Here is a 19391-nt window from a genome sequence, read left to right as displayed (position 1 = left end):
CAGGAACAAAGACAAATGTTTCTTTTATTATAGAAAAATAAAGTACAGAAAGGAATAATTTCACCTGATTCATCCTTTCGCAAGCTCCAAGCGGAACTGTTCTCTAGGTTCGTCCAGTCTCAAGCCTTTAACAAACGCCTTCCATGACTTACTTCATGATATCTCAAGTAGTATGTAGACATCATCACACAAGGAAACAAGGGATTCCTGTAAATGGGGAAAGTGCAGGAGGCACTAGGATCTTCAGACCTGGTCAGGGAAATCTCAGCATAGTAACATTTCTCTCTCTTCTCTCCTCCTTTAGGCCTTCCCATTGAAGCCTTTTTATACTTCTCCCAAAGTAGTTTTTTAGTTGGGAATTCGTTGGGAATAGTTGGGCCATGGGCACTAATAGGTAATCAGCAGGTAAGACCCGCGATCTCCACCCTAAATTAAGGATTTTTAATTTTTTTAAGTGTTTTAAAACATATACGCGGGTTGGGTATACACAGACCCACGTACACACGCATTTAGCTCAGGTCAATGTCACGTATAGGGAATAAAACACTATTTTTTGAATATTTGGACCAGGTCTGGAAGGAGGGTTTGCCCTAGGCCATGAGTGCAGCATCACAAACATCAAGAGTGAGGTTTGGATCTATAACGTCCCTCTGTCCATATGTACCATCTGTACTAAATAGTGTCCCTGAGGTATCGCAATAAATGCTTTGCCTCCTTCCAATAAAGCTTGGTATGCCTAACCATCACTTGAGTCAATTGGTTAACTACATAGCATAAATCGGCTTGTCTGTTCCCGAAGTACATGAGTGAACCCACAAGCTTCCTATAAACAGTAGCTTTGACTAACTCTCACGAAGTAGCATCCTCCTTCCTCTAGTGACCAACTAGAGGAGTCTCCATAGGCTGACAACTATCCATGTGAAACATCCTTATTATATCATTGGTATACTTGCCTTGAGACAAAAAAAATGTTGATTAGTGGTTGTCATTGATGTCAACCCAAGCAGCACCAGGGGCTACCCTGATCTTGCATGGGAATTTTGACTTCAAAAATTACTCTATTCCGAGTCAACGATATTCTAGATGGATTGTCCTCATCGAGATGTTTCCATCGATAGATGGCATGCCATGTAATTCTTCACGGTTTGAGAGATATTCATGTTTGAAGTTAGTAACCTCAGTTAGTGGGATAAAACCCTATCGGGTTGTGTGATGGAACTCATAATTGGTTGTGGTAACTAAATATTCAATAATGAAGAATGTTTTTTTCTCCTAAAATTCCTCCAACGTTCACTTGTTGAGGACCCTCTCAACTCAAGACATTCATATAAATAGCGACCCTCATATCCTCCTCTAGTAGGGATTTTGTGGTTTCAAATAGATCATCGTGGAATTTTCACTATAAATTATTTTATGCAATGCTTCAAAAACTGAAATTAAAATAAATTTGAGCCGAAATCTTGATGAACCTCATGACAAAATTTCAAAGCTTGGTTCATTATATTTTCGGAGAGATGATCTGAGGACGTTAGCGTTTTTGCAGGCTCCCAAATTCCATGTCAAATAAGTGACGTTGGGAAAATCGTCATAACATTCTCTCTAGGAATTGGATTCAAATTTCACAAATAGTGATAGAAATAGGATGGAATGTAGTTTTTTGGATATCGTTTTCATGGCCTAAGGTCATAACAGTGACACTTGGCACTTAGTACAAGTTCGCTCTAAGGAACCAATCTATAATCAGGTCATCATGGGAGATTGGGCATACCTCTTTCTTGAAGAATACAATCTTGATCAAACCTATGGAGTTAGAAACATGACTCAGAGGGCTACCATAAGAACAACCTGTAGACCCTGGAGATCCGAAATTACATAGATACAATAGATTCAATATCGATCTCTTAGAAGGAAAGAAAAGGCATGCGTTCAAGGATCACTACAATAAGGACCACACATCAAGAGTCAAGGGTAAGTGTCCTACAACAAGGTATTTATGATTATTGTTTACATTTGAATTTCGTGTATCATTTCTAACACATTTTTTTGAAAGACAACATAATTATATATAGGGTCTCAGTTATATATCTATGTCTCGATATGTCACAACTAGTTTTGATACCACATTTCGGATGTCCTATTCCTGATACCACACATTTGATGCTACATATTCTTGATGTTACACCAACTCTGCTAAATCTATATGATGTTGTAAGTTCATGTTATTTCTCTTGTCATAGTTTATATAATGGTCGCTCTTGTTGTACTTAGAACTTGGTCCATCGCAAGTCTAGGGCTTGTCATCAATTTTTATTGTATATATCTTCAAGTTAGTTGTGGATATCATCTTGCATAGAGTCCATGCCTGTATCAAAAGTGGGAGTCTTTGTCTACTGCTGCAACAAGTCAACAACAAAAGTGACAAACACACTTCAGGTACGCATTATAATTGTAATTATAATTTATTCATTATTTTGCACTTATGTTTTGTAGGAAGAGGTAAGTTGAAGGGTATTTTATTTTGTTTTGGGATTGGTTTCACAAGGAAAATTTTGGATGTAGGTAGAAGAAGATTCAAGTACAACATCAAGAAAGAATTTAGGATCATAAGTATCAAATCAAAGGAAGCATTGTATCAAGACATCCTTGAAGACATGACAACCATCCATATATTGTGAAGTATTGTTAAGGCCATGAATCATCATTGTAAAGACTATAAAAAGTCATTTGTGAAAAAGTCATTCTACCTAGAGTCGAAGAGGAAGTGTTAGGAGGTATAGGAGTAATTGTTGGGATGATGTCATGGTTGGGTTGCAGGTCATAGTGTGATTGGGTAATTGTTCAAGTACAAGAAAATCATTGTAAATCATATTGTATCGTGGATTGTTGTTCCTGGTATGGGAGTCCACACTCCTGAGGTATTGTCGTTTGTATCATCCAATAATTTTCATTTGTGTAATGTAAAGGAGGTTTCCCCCTCACAAAGGCTGATTTTTAATTCGTTGATCTATCTTTTCTTCTATTTTGTGAGATGTTTACATAGCATGTCATTTTTGGTCATTATAGGGTGGTAGTGAGGTGCTAGGAAAGTGCATGAAGTTGCCTACAGGTTGGGGCTTCTTAACACTTCAGGGTGGTAGGGAGGTGCTAGGAAAGTGCATGAATTCGCCTACAGGTTGGAGCCTCTAAACACTTCAGGGTGGTAGGGTGGTACTACAACAATTTGTGGCTCGCTAGGGTGTTGGGGCATCCATTCAGTTGATTATTAAAGAAATCATGGCATTGTGGCATCCTTCTTGGGGAAGCTAGAGAAAAATACTTTTCTAGAATTCTAGGAAGTTGTTGCTTTCATTTTAATTGGGGCTGAAGATTAAAGAATTTATTAGAAAAGCATTAAGTGGTTTTTGACTCGAAGGATGTTTTCCACCTAAAATTCTTGTGCCTAATGTGTTCTTTTATTTACTGTTATTACCTCATAAACATTAATAAAAATTTAATATTAACTAATGCTTTAAAAAGATTTAAAAGTGCTAATTGCTAAGGAATATTGATTCACCCCCGCTCTCAGTGTTTCCAACAATTACTATCAGATCTTGTCTCCTTAAATAATAGTCTAACTTATGGAAGGAGATCATGGAGTATACTAAGAATAGAGTTCCTTTGTTCAATGGAGATAACTATCCACTTTGGAGTGGAAGAATGTAGGTTCATTTGCTAGCACAAGGATATGAAGTATGGGAAATTGTTGATAAAGGCTTCACACCGACCCAGGATGAACAAGGTAAGAAAAATATGGTATATGATGCAAAGGCTAAATATCTTATTATAAGTGATCTTACCTAATTTGTTTATCTTAAGGTATTGAGTTGAAAAAATACTAAAGACGTATGGGGGAAGCTTGAAAATAAATATGAAGGTGACTCAAAGGTGAAAGAAGAAAAGTTTTAAATCTTTAGGGAAAATTTTGAGCAACTCAAAATGGGGGAAGATGAAGATATTTCTTCATACTTTTAGAATTCTAATGAAACAAAAAAATACGTTGTAAGGTTTGGGAGAACCTGTTGAATGAAAATTAGTGTCTGAAATATCCTTAGAACCTTGCCAGCAAGATTTAACCCTAAGGTATCCGTCTTGGAAGATAGATTGAATCTGACCAATCTCAGCATAGATGAATTGCATGGAATTCTTATAGTGTATGAAATTAGGAATGAAGAAGAGGATGGCCCATCTCACTTAGAAACAATTTTTTCCACATTCAAGAAGAATGGTGAGGACAAGCAGAATCTGAAAGCAAAAAATTACAATTGTAAGGATGAGGAAAAGGAAGAAGATGAAGAAGAATTCTAAAATAAATAATTTGCCTACATCACGCGGAAAATGAGAAAATGTACGGGAAAATTCAAATGTAAATTTCCATTAATATTTTCTGACTGTGGTGAGGTTGGACATTTTACAGCCAAATGTACTCACAAAAACAAGGTCGTTACGAATGGAAAGAAAGGTCCTGGGAAGTTCAACAAGCACGGAAACAAGAATTGGTTTAAGAAAAATTTCTTCACCGAAGAAGATAGTTCCTCATCTTAAGAAGATAGTGATAATGAGGAAGAATTCGTTGGAAGAGAATTTTTTACGGGAAAGCACATAAGCAAGAGACACCTGATAAAGAAGGAGGTGAAGAAGAAGAAATGACTAAGGTTGAATTTCAAAACAATGGGTTATAAAAGAGCTCAAAGTTGAGAAGAAGCATGTCAACACTCTTGAAGATGAATTAAAGATAAAAAGAGAACATGTCCTCAACCTTAAAATAAAGGTTGAAGAATACAAGTGAATTGAAGAATCTGTCTAGAAAGAAATAAAGGAAAATAAAAAGGAAAGAGAAGCATTGGAAGCTGAAATAGTTGCTCTACGAAAGGAAGTAAAAAATGGAAAAAAAATTCAAAACTACACCAACAGTTCAAAGACTTTGGATGAACTCATCAGCAACCAACGATCATACAGTGACAAGACTGGACTTGGTTACAAAGAAAAAATCAGAAATAATTCGAGTCCTTCTATAACAATTAAAGAAGATGGATATGCAAAATCTACCAAGTAGATAGATATCTCAGCGAAATCAAGAGATCAAGACTCACAGGAATAACATTGGAAGACAATTCCTCAAAGGAGATTTCCTCCTAGGTACCAACCTATCTTTATGGTCATTGTTATTCATGCAGAAGGTTTGGACATAGAGCTATAGAATGTCGCATGTACGTTTGGAATTAATATAACAGACATGGATAGTATGGAACTCAACATAATATCAACAAATTTGATCATTTAAGAGGTGATATTGAATGTTACAAATGTAACAATTTTGGATGTATGGTTAGGAATTGTGAAGTTCTAGAAAGGTACAACTATTATCGGCAAAACCCTAGAAGAAAATTTGCAGGATCACGAGATAGACACCAAACAAATTATTTTATGAATAACATCAAATGTTACAAATATCATAACTATGGACACATAGCTCATAACTACATGTACAAGATAGAATCAACCAAGAATGAAAATCTTGACGATGAGAATCATAAGGTTTGGAAAGGAAAACGGGTACAAGATGAACAAGTACAAGACGAGCAATAAAAGAAAGAAGGAAATAAGGTCCCAACAATTTTTCTTTCATGATTCGTAAAAGATTGTGAGGAATCAGCAACTACTTCGATTAATGACTTGAATCAAGAAGGTCCATTAAATGACACAATATTTTGAACAATTCAGCTTATCAACTCCTAGAAATTTAAATCTGAGGAGTCTATGCAATAGTATATGATACAAGTCTATGATTGACAGACATGTAGTTTGAACAAGATGGCAGTTGCATTACATGTTCAGGGGGAGAATAATAGTTGAAGTATCAAAAATTTAAGAAAGGAAGCACTGATAAGAAATCTCTATGTGGAAGTGGATCAAAATAATATAACTATTATCTAGATATCTCAGCAGAATAAAGGAATATTCATATATCAAGAAATTCAAGATGGAAGATTCCAAACCTATCCTTACCTCCATGGTAATAGGTTACAAGAAGATTTGTCAATGGATGTGGACCAAAGGTTGTATAGATCCATGATTGTAGTCTCCTCTGTGTGACAGTCTCCCTATGAGATATGATGCAAGAAGTTGGACAAGTAGCATGATTCCAAGCAGCACCAAAATAATATCATACCATTTCTGTCAAAATAATACTTTGATATCTTAAGGGAACAATTTTAGATGGTCTCTGGTATCCCAAAGGAAATGATCTGCTCATCCAAGCTTATACAGATTAGTTATGCAATTAAACAACCATTCATATATGAATCATAACATGGATATCATAAAAATGAAGAAGATTTAGATCAGGAACAAAGACAAGTGTTTCTTTTATTATAGACAAATAAAGTATAGAAAGGAATAATTTCACCTAATTCATCCTTTCACAGGCTCCAAGCGGAACCGTCCTCTGGATTCGTCTAGTCTCAAGCCTTCAACAAACACCTTCCATGACTTACTCCATGATATCTCAAGTAGTCGATAGACATCATCACACAAGGAAACAAGGGTTTCCTGTAAATGGGGGAAGTGGAGGAGGCACTAGGATCTTCAGACCTGGTCAGGGAAATCTCAGCATAGTAACCTTTCTCTCTCTTCTCTCCTCCTTTAGGCCTTCCCATTGAAGCCTTTTTATACTTCTCCCAAAGTATTTTTTTAGTTGGGAATTCATTGGGAACAGTTGGGCCACGGGCACTAATAGGTAATCAACAGGTAAAACCCGCGATCTCTGCCTGAAATTAGGGAGTTTTAATTTTTTTAAGTGTTTTAAAGCATATACACGGGTTGGGTATACACAGACCCACCTACACATGCATTTAGCTCAACGCAATGTCGCGTATAGGGAGTAAAACACTATTTTTTGAATATTTGGACCAGGTCTGGAAGGAGGGGTTGCCCTAGGCCATGAGTACGCTGTCACAAACATCAAGAGTGAGGTTTGGAGCTATAACAGATGCCCCCTAATATATGAGGTCAAAAGGGGTACATGATGGCCGAAATGTATTAAGAAAGTTCACGGAAAGGAAATCTGCCAAAAACTGAGAAGGACTTCACAAAAGGAGTTCAGCCTGCCAAGTACAAGTAGATCCACTAAGTATACAAGTATAAAAGACTGGAAAATACATAATGGATCATCTGATCACGATCGAACAAGTACATGTTTGAATGTCACATATAAGAATGTCAATGACGCTAAAGAATGAACCTGATCACTGATATCAAAGACTGATCACAAAAGGTACCAAATGAACATGATGGAATAGGATGGTACTACACTGCAAACTCAGATGCTAGCATATAGAATGTCGCCATGACTAACTGCAACATAGAAGGTGGAATGGTATCAACTAGCAGCAATAGGAGCAACTGTCAAGTGAACCAATGAATGCTGATGCAACCTGAGGTCTTCACCGACTGCTATGGTACATTTCTACACCATGGGAATAAATGATCTGAAGTCGACCATGTGAGAAATTGTTTGATTACCGGTCATTGTTGTATACCGTTAACAAACACGAGACTACTCACCAATAATGATAGTGAGTGTCAAGGTACGTAGTACAATCTAACAAGTGTGAATGGATGAGATGAAGTCGAACACCTGTAAGAATCTATCAATCAGGAGACAATGATGGATTCCCACTGTCGATAGCGAAGGATCTGCCACTAATGACTGCAAACCCCAAGGTACTACCAAATGGACTCTAGATCTTTGCCCCAGAGCAATGAGTCGAAGTCGATAGGGAAAGATCCGCTAGAAGGAAGGCATTAAGGCATCCTTCATCAATCTAGTGCGAGTGTAACCCGTAGGCCAATAATGTGGAAGGAATCAGACAAAAAAGATGTAGTAACCCGATCGAAGTACATTTCCAGCATACACAAGTTGTGACTAGTGCACGACAAAAATCTCTGAACAACCCAATAATGAAAGTTGACACAGAGGCGAGGTATCCACCAATAAGGTCAAATGGAAACTAAGGTACTGCACGAATCCCAATGTGTGATAATGTAAGCTAATGTTGAACACAAGGGAAACCACTCAGTCAAAGACCCATGATACTAATCGATGTTGAGCACAAGGTGACCTATCAATAATTAAAATAGGGCCAGGGTGTAGCTCTAGGCTTGTCCTCAAAGCAAGATGTCGTCATCGATAACGACAAGACCCGCCAACAAGAAGTCAATGGGGACCTTCTCAAACCGGCACGAGTAAAGGACCAATATAGCTGATGTGATGATAGACATGATACTGACAATCAAGGATGGTCGATTGAAAAATGAGTCAAGTGACACCGCAAAGAGGCCGACTCAGGCTAACTTCCCTTGAACAAAATCACGACTCAATGTGACTATGTGGCAGCATATGACGACTCTGTATAAGTTTGTCGTGTAGGAGGCACGAAAAAACCCTCCATATGATTGGAAGAGATAACCAATCGAGGGAGAATTGACTCAATAACAAGGTTAAGGCATACCTAAGTCAAACTAAATCCTGCCCAAACGAAGGAGAATTTGTTTTTGAGTGCTTTGTTCAAGGACGACATGACTGACTCTAGCTGTCAACAATAAATGTAAATATTGTCCCATTCCTGCTCTTTTTTGGAATATATAATTTTTTGTCTCTTTCTGTTAAGCTGGAAAAAGAATGAAAGAATGCTATAGTACAGTGGAAAGAACAAGTGTCAGTGAAGTAGATGATTTAGTTCCTGGGATTGGAACATTCCTATGCTCAATGCAGGGAAGTGAAAACTGGTCAAAGACACTCAAAGGTGAGTTCCTTCCATGGATCAAGGTGTGTCAAGTTGTAGAAGGCAAGGGCATGCAAGTTTGATTTCGTAGTAGTTATGGTCAAAATTTGTCTTAAACACGAGTCCAAGTGAAGCCGACTTAAGGCTGAAAGGGTGAAAATGGTAAAAATGAAATGCAGTAGTACAACTCAACACAAAGGAGCCTCTAGGGTATAAGGCCAAAACAAAGCGAAGAAGCAAAAAGGAATGAGTCTTCATCACATAAGTCATGGCGAGAATAAAGAGGACTCCCGAGCCTATGGACAAAAATCTGCATGAGTTCCAAGTGACAACAAGGTACTAACTAGGGCACCCATGATAAGGTAGGCTCTACCACACAAGTCATGATACTTCTAAGCAATGAGAAGGTTCCACACCATAACTTGGTGGCATCGATCCTAAGGCCAAAATGGGAAAGGAAACTGATAAGTGCACATTGTAGGTGGAAAAACCTAACCTATATGCCAGTTTCGAGGACCAATACCTGTCAGAATGGACCAACCATAAAAAATTTCCAAAGGAGAAATCTTCCAAGTTATGTATACATAAATAGGAACACTAGACAAGAAGTTAATAAATCCCACATATAAACTTCATATAAAATCTTGTGTTTATAGAATACAAAACTTGAAAATGCGTACCTCATATATACAATATGGTACAGGGACCCATGCAACCTTGTGGCTTACACATAATGGTTCTTCTAAACAAACCCCTTGCAGGGCTCAGACCAAGGATTCCTTTGGTAGTCAAAACTCATGGCTTCAAAGAGTTCCTCCTGTGAAGGCAAAACAAGTTCTGAGAAATCATGGGAATTAAAGGGTCCCATGTCCCTATAGAAAGAATCTCTTGGTCAACTGCCAGGACCAAGTCCCAAGAAGGAGAATAATAGGTCAAAGGATCCTTCTTAGAAGCGATTGAACATTGAGGATTCAATGCCACATAACTCACCCGTGGCGGGGTATAGTCTACTTGAACACTTGGAGCAAACCAAGGGGTATTTTGTAGTAAAGTTGAATTAGGGTGATAATTATCAAATGCAAGCTGATCAATAGTGACAATATTCTCGTTATGAGGAAATCACATTACTCGAAGGAGTGAAGACACCACAACATTCATAGCATAGACATAATCACACCCCAATAACATATTAAAGTCTAAAGGGCTATCAACCACCATCATATCAATTAGGATAGTCTTCCCACCTAAAGTGATAGGCAGTTGAGGAAGAATACCCATAGATTCACTAGGTCTTCTATCATAGGCTAACAACTGACTCTGAGCTATCAACAACTTTTCGGAACCCAAAGCTTTCCAAGTCAAAGAGGATATAATACTTGCAGAGGATCCTTCATCCACCACACATCGATAGAAATTTGTGGAATTAACTCTGACCTTTATTTGGAAAGGTGTAGCGGAAGGAAGACGAGGCTCAAAAAGACTATACCAATCAAAGGAAACACTCCTGGAACTTGGAGGGGGAACATTTGAAGAAACCGGAATGCCCCCTATACCAGAAGACTCTATACTAGAAATTAAGCAGACTCTTTTGTTAGGCACTGCACCCCCCAAAAAAGGAGTGTAATCAGCTAGAGATTGCATTGGCTCAACCACATTGTCAACTAATGGTTGGCAGGATTGATGAGAAACATATCAGATCTAGGAGTAGGAGTACTTTCAGACTCGGACCATATCCTTTGAACCTATGGAATACCAGGGCATAAATGAGTAAGATGGTCTCCCTTGCATATTTTACAAGGGAACTTAGGTTTAAAACTTCTACGTCCAGGTTTCTTATCAACCTCCATTCCACCAACATGACTAGCAGTGGTTTGTGGAGAGTCCTGAACATGAATTACAGATGATCCTAACTCTTTGCTAGTATGACTTGCAGTGACTACACTCGTGCCCCCAGCATGACTTGCACCGGCTGAAGGCTCATCTCCAACATGACTGGCAGAGGTTGAGGACGAAGTGCTAGTGTGACTTGCAGTGACTAGACTTGTGCCCCTAGCATGACTTGCATTGGCTGAAGGCTCATCTCCAACATGACTGGCAAAGGTTGAAGATGAATGGATAGAATTATTCTTCTTCTTTGACTTTCTCTTTCTCCTTTTTTTAGATTTCTTGTTACAAGAAGGAGGAGAAAAATGAATCCCTGATTTCTCTTTGAAAGAAGATGAACAATTAGCACCCATGTGATGCCCCTGAAATGAAGCATTCATCTAAGAAGGTTCAAGAGCATTGGCAATATTCGGAGTGGACCACAGCCAAACGGGTAGTCCAACATTCAACCCACGAATATTCAAAGTGGCCATCAAGGGAGTACCAAAGTTTCCAAAGAAAGGAAAAGCACAAGGATATCCTTTTGGAAGGGTACCTTGGTTGGCTTCCATAGGAATATTGGGCTTATCAAACTGATCCACAGAGCCTTCGCTTACGGGAATGTAGAAATAACTTTTTAAGGGATATGGATAGGCAATCAAAACCTTTGCCCTTGAGGAGGCAACTCCACAACTTCTGAAAGAACGACCAAAAGCCTTTCAATATCGATAGAGTGGTAAGCTAGTCACTTAGAACACAAAGTCCAAATGTGACTAGACAAAAATACCTAAAGCCAACTATATACAACGAGCAAAGAGCACTCACTAAAAAGTCCCTAAAAGAAGTCAGCCAGTCAAACAACTTCCAAGTATTTCCACTCCGGGTGATTAGGACCGGCCACCAAAATACAACAAAGTGAAGTAAGTGGCCTTCCGAAGATAGTCTGGGATAATGACAGCCCAGTCCTACCAGTGAAGGTAACAGAGGAAGTTACGCTGACCTCCTAACAATAGCCTACGTCGGTGCAAGCCCCCAAGCTTCGCAAGGGTGCCCTCCAGTAGTACCGTTGAGAGTGATACAACGTCGACCTCAGGTGCCACAGGATTCCCCTCCGCAGCCACCTATGTAGATCCCTAGGAGTAGCAACTAAGGTTACCAACTCGTATTAGAAGCCAGGTGGAACAGTCTTGAGGTTAGATCCGACAAGTAGGAGAGGGGGTATCTCTCTTCCCTGTCTTCAAAAACCCTCATGCTTAACTCCCAGATCCGGAGCTTTCCTGGTCTTCCTAACACTATTGGATTTTCACTCACTATTCAGACTCCTATGTTTGATAGTTTAAATGGCCTTGGAGAGTTATCTCTCCACTCGCCTAATCCAAGGCCCTAAAATATCCTAAAACTTGTTGGTGTGTCTAACTTGACAATTATAAAAAGTTCTAGTATATTTTAATTAGCACTTGTTTTTAAATGGGCTGTTCTTTAAGTCAAGGGATAAGCAGAAGTGAAACTAGTGGTGTTTTGACGCAAAAGAAATTAATAAAAACCAAACTATATGAAAATGCACTTGTTTTCATTTTTTGATGAAAGAAATTTCTACTAGGTTCAGAGGAACTTCAAAGAAAGCAACAAATTTTTCTTTTCTTTTCTTTTACTCACGCTTCACACTCACAAAAGTTAACAAAACTATGGATGTCCTAAAAATATATGCAAATTTATCCTAATGCAATGAGTACATGCTGATGCAATACTTAAGACTATTCTCAATCAAGAAATGAAAGTAACTTGTTTATCAATATCATTTGCCACTTAAAATGGTTAGACGGAATATGAGTTGCTAATGCTCATTTTCGTCTCTACACTAAAGCAAGTTTCAAGACACAAAAATGAACTTTCATTCACTAAAAGAAACTAAATCAAAACAAAGTTCAAGAAAGCAAAACCAAGTTTTTCAAGAAGTTTTCTTCGAAAGCAAAAGCAAAAATGTCTTTTGAAAAGTTCTCTCAACAAGACTGAAACTTTATGATTGAAAAATTGGCAACAAAACACTTTGCGAGCTGACAACACAAAATGGATGAAAACTCAACAACAAAAAAAAATGTGTTTCGAGATGCTCTTAACAATCAAAAGCAACAGTAAGAGCTTGGCAACAAGGACCAAAATATCAAAAAGACAATTTCCAAGAAAGTGTCAATCAACAACTTTCAGAAAGCAAGAAAAGTAGATGGTCACAAAAATGTAGTTTTGACAAGCAAACACAAAAGGTCACCAAAACAAGATTTGACACAAATATTGAGATCAATCTTTCTACCCTGAAGGATCAGAGAAGCCAAGATTCCTGGCAAGAAATCTTGCGTGCTTAAACAAAAATGATGACGCTTTCAAAAACAAATAAGACCAACACTTTCCACAATCAGAGAGAATTTGAAATCAGATACTTGTTGTAAAACTAAAGATTGACACAGAAAAGTAACTATTCACGACTGAATCAAACCAGTAGACAGACCTTCAGAAACAAAAAGATTTGAAAAATCTTGAAAATTACAATATATACGCCACTGTGTTAGTGCACAATTGCGTGTATACGCGACTTAGCCTAAGGAAACATGCATATACGCAGGTTCACTTAAGGAAACATGTGTATATATGCTTCTGTAAACTGGAGAAACAACGTATATAAAAGATTCCAAGAAGAAACAAAAAATAGTCTAAAGAAACTGACCAAACTTATAATTCAAGTTCCTACAGGAACAGACTACACACTAAAAGCAAGCAAACAAACAACTGAACCCTGATTGGCTTGAATAAACCCAAACTAGGAACAACAATATTGTTGTCCGTAGCAGAGTCACTAATTCTGTTAAGGGATAAATTCCCCTAGGGTCTTGGGTTGATACCCTAGCAGATCAGAGGTTGTCTATACAGAGAAACACACATTCCATCCAGCCATAATGCTAATATAAGCAAACTATACGATAAGGGGCATACCTAGGGTTCCTTCGTTTCACAAGATCCTGCCAGGGTCCAAACCCTCTTGGAGTTCCTTTTGCTCCTTCAACCTGCAAAACAATCAATTCAAGAAAGTACAGTAGTATATTGACTAAACATCATAAAGAAATCATCTTCATAGTACATTGAAAGGTAGTTAGTTATGCAATTAAACAACCATTCATATATGAATCATAACATGGATATCATAAACATGAAGAAGATTTATATCAGGAACAAAGACAAATGTTTCTTTTATTATAGAAAAATAAAGTACAGAAAGGAATAATTTCACCTGATTCGTCCTTTCGCAGGCTCCAAGCGGAACTGTTCTCTAGATTCGTCCAGTCTCAAGCCTTTAACAAACGCCTTCCATGACTTACTTCATGATATCTCAAGTAGTATGTAGACATCATCACACAAGGAAACAAGGGATTCCTGTAAATGGGGAAAGTGCAGGAGGCACTAGGATCTTCAGACCTGGTCAGGGAAATCTCAGCATAGTAACATTTCTCTCTCTTCTCTCCTCCTTTAGGCCTTCCCATTGAAGCCTTTTTATACTTCTCCCAAAGTAGTTTTTTAGTTGGGAATTCGTTGGGAATAGTTGGGCCATGGGCACTAATAGGTAATCAGCAGGTAAGACCCGCGATCTCCACCCTAAATTAAGGATTTTTAATTTTTTTAAGTGTTTTAAAACATATACGCGGGTTGGGTATACACAGACCCACGTACACACGCATTTAGCTCAGGTCAATGTCACGTATAGGGAATAAAACACTATTTTTTGAATATTTGGACCAGGTCTGGAAGGAGGGTTTGCCCTAGGCCATGAGTGCAGCATCACAAACATCAAGAGTGAGGTTTGGATCTATAACGTCCCTCTGTCCATATGTACCATCTGTACTAAGTAGTGTCCCTGAGGTATCGCAATAAATGCTTTGCCTCCTTCCAATAAAGCTTGGTATGCCTAACCATCACTTGAGTCAATTGGTTAACTACATAGCATAAATCGGCTTGTCTGTTCCCGAAGTACATGAGTGAACCCACAAGCTTCCTATAAACAGTAGCTTTGACTAACTCTCACGAAGTAGCATCCTCCTTCCTCTAGTGACCAACTAGAGGAGTCTCCATAGGCTGACAACTATCCATGTGAAACATCCTTATTATATCATTGGTATACTTGCCTTGAGACAAAAAAAATGTTGATTAGTGGTTGTCATTGATGTCAACCCAAGCAGCACCAGGGGCTACCCTGATCTTGCATGGGAATTTTGACTTCAAAAATTACTCTATTCCGAGTCAACGATATTCTAGATGGATTGTCCTCATCGAGATGTTTCCATCGATAGATGGCATGCCATGTAATTCTTCACGGTTTGAGAGATATTCATGTTTGAAGTTAGTAACCTCAGTTAGTGGGATAAAACCCTATCGGGTTGTGTGATGGAACTCATAATTGGTTGTGGTAACTAAATAGTCAATAATGAAGAATGTTTTTTTCTCCTAAAATTCCTCCAACGTTCACTTGTTGAGGACCCTCTCAACTCAAGACATTCATATAAATAGCGACCCTCATATCCTCCTCTAGTAGGGATTTTGTGGTTTCAAATAGATCATCGTGGAATTTTCACTATAAATTATTTTATGCAATGCTTCAAAAACTGAAATTAAAATAAATTTGAGCCGAAATCTTGATGAACCTCATGACAAAATTTCAAAGCTTGGTTCATTATATTTTCGGAGAGATGATCTGAGGACGTTAGCGTTTTTGCAGGCTCCCAAATTCCATGTCAAATAAGTGACGTTGGGAAAATCGTCATAACATTCTCTCTAGGAATTGGATTCAAATTTCACAAATAGTGACAGAAATAGGATGGAATGTAGTTTTTTGGATATCGTTTTCATGGCCTAAGGTCATAACAGTGACACTTGGCACTTAGTACAAGTTCGCTCTAAGGAACCAATCTATAATCAGGTCATCATGGGAGATTGGGCATACCTCTTTCTTGAAGAATACAATCTTGATCAAACCTATGGAGTTAGAAACATGACTCAGAGGGCTACCATAAGAACAACCTGTAGACCCTGGAGATCCGAAATTACATAGATACAATAGATTCAATATCGATCTCTTAGAAGGAAAGAAAAGGCATGCGTTCAAGGATCACTACAATAAGGACCACACATCAAGAGTCAAGGGTAAGTGTCCTACAACAAGGTATTTATGATTATTGTTTACATTTGAATTTCGTGTATCATTTCTAACACATTTTTTTGAAAGACAACATAATTATATATAGGGTCTCAGTTATATATCTATGTCTCGATATGTCACAACTAGTTTTGATACCACATTTCGGATGTCCTATTCCTGATACCACACATTTGATGCTACATATTCTTGATGTTACACCAACTCTGCTAAATCTATATGATGTTGTAAGTTCATGTTATTTCTCTTGTCATAGTTTATATAATGGTCGCTCTTGTTGTACTTAGAACTTGGTCCATCGCAAGTCTAGGGCTTGTCATCAATTTTTATTGTATATATCTTCAAGTTAGTTGTGGATATCATCTTGCATAGAGTCCATGCCTGTATCAAAAGTGGGAGTCTTTGTCTACTGCTGCAACAAGTCAACAACAAAAGTGACAAACACACTTCAGGTACGCATTATAATTGTAATTATAATTTATTCATTATTTTGCACTTATGTTTTGTAGGAAGAGGTAAGTTGAAGGGTATTTTATTTTGTTTTGGGATTGGTTTCACAAGGAAAATTTTGGATGTAGGTAGAAGAAGATTCAAGTACAACATCAAGAAAGAATTTAGGATCATAAGTATCAAATCAAAGGAAGCATTGTAGCAAGACATCCTTGAAGACATGACAACCATCCATATATTGTGAAGTATTGTTAAGGCCATGAGTCATCATTGTAAAGACTATAAAAAGTCATTTGTGAAAAAGTCATTCTACCTAGAGTCGAAGAGGAAGTGTTAGGAGGTATAGGAGTAATTGTTGGGATGATGTCATGGTTGGGTTGCAGGTCATAGTGTGATTGGGTAATTGTTCAAGTACAAGAAAATCATTGTAAATCATATTGTATCGTGGATTGTTGTTCCTGGTATGGGAGTCCACACTCCTGAGGTATTGTCGTTTGTATCATCCAATAATTTTCATTTGTGTAATGTAAAGGAGGTTTCCCCCTCACAAAGGCTGATTTTTAATTCGTTGATCTATCTTTTCTTCTATTTTGTGAGATGTTTACATAGCATGTCATTTTTGGTCATTATAGGGTGGTAGTGAGGTGCTAGGAAAGTGCATGAAGTTGCCTACAGGTTGGGGCTTCTTAACACTTCAGGGTGGTAGGGAGGTGCTAGGAAAGTGCATGAATTCGCCTACAGGTTGGAGCCTCTAAACACTTCAGGGTGGTAGGGTGGTACTACAACAATTTGTGGCTCGCTAGGGTGTTGGGGCATCCATTCAGTTGATTATTAAAGAAATCATGGCATTGTGGCATCCTTCTTGGGGAAGCTAGAGAAAAATACTTTTCTAGAATTCTAGGAAGTTTTTGCTTTCATTTTAATTGGGGCTGAAGATTAAAGAATTTATTAGAAAAGCATTAAGTGGTTTTTGACTCGGAGGATGTTTTCCACCTAAAATTCTTGTGCCTAATGTGTTCTTTTATTTACTGTTATTACCTCATAAACATTAATAAAAATTTAATATTAACTAATGCTTTAAAAAGATTTAAAAGTGCTAATTGCTAAGGAATATTGATTCACCCCCGCTCTCAGTGTTTCCAACAATTACTATCAGATCTTGTCTCCTTAAATAATAGTCTAACTTATGGAAGGAGATCATGGAGTATACTAAGAATAGAGTTCCTTTGTTCAGTGGAGATAACTATCCACTTTGGAGTGGAAGAATGTAGGTTCATTTGCTAGCACAAGGATATGAAGTATGGGAAATTGTTGATAAAGGCTTCACACCGACCCAGGATGAACAAGGTAAGAAAAATATGGTATATGATGCAAAGGCTAAATATCTTATTATAAGTGATCTTACCTAATTTGTTTATCTTAAGGTATTGAGTTGAAAAAATACTAAAGACGTATGGGGAAAGCTTGAAAATAAATATGAAGGTGACTCAAAGGTGAAAGAAGAAAAGTTTTAAATCTTTAGGGAAAATTTTGAGCAACTCAAAATGGGGGAAGATGAAGATATTTCTTCATACTTTTAGAATTCTAATGAAACAAAAAAATACGTTGTAAGGTTTGGGAGAACCTGTTGAATGAAAATTAGTGTCTGAAATATCCTTAGAACCTTGCCAGCAAGATTTAACCCTAAGGTATCCGTCTTGGAAGATAGATTGAATCTGACCAATCTCAGCATAGATGAATTGCATGGAATTCTTATAGTGTATGAAATTAGGAATGAAGAAGAGGATGGCCCATCTCACTTAGAAACAATTTTTTCCACATTCAAGAAGAATGGTGAGGACAAGCAGAATCTGAAAGCAAAAAATTACAATTGTAAGGATGAGGAAAAGGAAGAAGATGAAGAAGAATTCTAAAATAAATAATTTGCCTACATCACGCGGAAAATGAGAAAATGTACGGGAAAATTCAAATGTAAATTTCCATTAATATTTTCTGACTGTGGTGAGGTTGGACATTTTACAGCCAAATGTACTCACAAAAACAAGGTCGTTACGAATGGAAAGAAAGGTCCTGGGAAGTTCAACAAGCACGGAAACAAGAATTGGTTTAAGAAAAATTTCTTCACCGAAGAAGATAGTTCCTCATCTTAAGAAGATAGTGATAATGAGGAAGAATTCGTTGGAAGAGAATTTTTTACGGGAAAGCACATAAGCAAGAGACACCTGATAAAGAAGGAGGTGAAGAAGAAGAAATGACTAAGGTTGAATTTCAAAACAATGGGTTATAAAAGAGCTCAAAGTTGAGAAGAAGCATGTCAACACTCTTGAAGATGAATTAAAGATAAAAAGAGAACATGTCCTCAACCTTAAAATAAAGGTTGAAGAATACAAGTGAATTGAAGAATCTGTCTAGAAAGAAATAAAGGAAAATAAAAAGGAAAGAGAAGCATTGGAAGCTGAAATAGTTGCTCTACGAAAGGAAGTAAAAAATGGAAAAAAAATTCAAAACTACACCAACAGTTCAAAGACTTTGGATGAACTCATCAGCAACCAACGATCATACAGTGACAAGACTGGACTTGGTTACAAAGAAAAAATCAGAAATAATTCGAGTCCTTCTATAACAATTAAAGAAGATGGATATGCAAAATCTACCAAGTAGATAGATATCTCAGCGAAATCAAGAGATCAAGACTCACAGGAATAACATTGGAAGACAATTCCTCAAAGGAGATTTCCTCCTAGGTACCAACCTATCTTTATGGTCATTGTTATTCATGCAGAAGGTTTGGACATAGAGCTATAGAATGTCGCATGTACGTTTGGAATTAATATAACAGACATGGATAGTATGGAACTCAACATAATATCAACAAATTTGATCATTTAAGAGGTGATATTGAATGTTACAAATGTAACAATTTTGGATGTATGGTTAGGAATTGTGAAGTTCTAGAAAGGTACAACTATTATCGGCAAAACCCTAGAAGAAAATTTGCAGGATCACGAGATAGACACCAAACAAATTATTTTATGAATAACATCAAATGTTACAAATAT

Source organism: Pinus tabuliformis, chromosome 6, assembly GCF_031772625.1.
Source record: "Pinus tabuliformis cultivar Carrire ecotype Pingquan chromosome 6, CPIR1, whole genome shotgun sequence".
NCBI lineage: Eukaryota > Viridiplantae > Streptophyta > Pinopsida > Pinales > Pinaceae > Pinus > Pinus tabuliformis.
This window is presented reverse-complemented; position numbering follows the sequence as displayed.